The sequence below is a fragment of the Triticum aestivum genome, chromosome 3B (genome assembly GCF_018294505.1).
Source record: "Triticum aestivum cultivar Chinese Spring chromosome 3B, IWGSC CS RefSeq v2.1, whole genome shotgun sequence".
NCBI lineage: Eukaryota > Viridiplantae > Streptophyta > Magnoliopsida > Poales > Poaceae > Triticum > Triticum aestivum.
In genome coordinates this window covers 267,772,900-267,773,490 of record NC_057801.1, presented here as the reverse complement: position 1 = coordinate 267,773,490, position 591 = coordinate 267,772,900, and the positions used below count along the sequence as shown (strand labels likewise).

The 591-nt window shown below is 56.7% G+C and overlaps 1 protein-coding gene across 1 annotated transcript in view; it reads right to left on the bottom strand.

Annotated features, from left to right (window-relative positions):
• The window catches only part of LOC123069666 (peroxidase 1), a gene marked incomplete in the record, with an annotated part of 2,634 nt that extends 2,424 nt beyond the window's left edge, over positions 1-210 (bottom strand). The window contains 1 exon segment of the mRNA XM_044492588.1: positions 1-210.
• Between the last annotated feature and the right edge of the window lie 381 nt (positions 211-591).

The window sequence follows — 591 nt, the reverse complement described above, 5'->3', positions numbered from 1 at the left end:
TAACTCTTGGGAGCGGCGCTGATCTTGCGACTGCGAGAGGAGACAGAGAAGGAAGGGGAAGGGAGGGCGAGAGGGAAGGGATGGTTTTCGTTTGTGTCTGTGTTTGTGTTCGTGTTTGGTGATGACAGTGTCATTAAGGTGGTGGCTGGGCACCGCCCTTTATAGGCTCGGCGGCCGAGCGCGAGTGGCTGTGTTCTGTGCTGCACCAGCACGGCCAGCGGTTGTAGAAAGCAACCGCGGGCGAGGAGGAGGGACAAGCAAACAAGGAGGTCGTCTCGCTGGCTCGTCGGATACTAGCTAGTTTGCCACAGCGGCACGATTCGTTTATGGTCTCTCTCAGTTTGGATTCGGAAGCTGGAGCGCGGCACGGTGATGTGTCCATATCGGGGGTCTTGGGAAGCCACCACGCCACGATTTGGCACAGGACCGGGACGGGACGGATGGGTTCCATTCAATTTCCACCCTTTTTTTTTTGCAAAAACCATTCCATTTCCACCTGCGCGCGCGATGCGGCGCGGCTGCATGTGTGCTGCTCGCCATTCGTCGCCTACAAGGGATAGATAGGCATAGGCACACTGCAGAACAAAAACA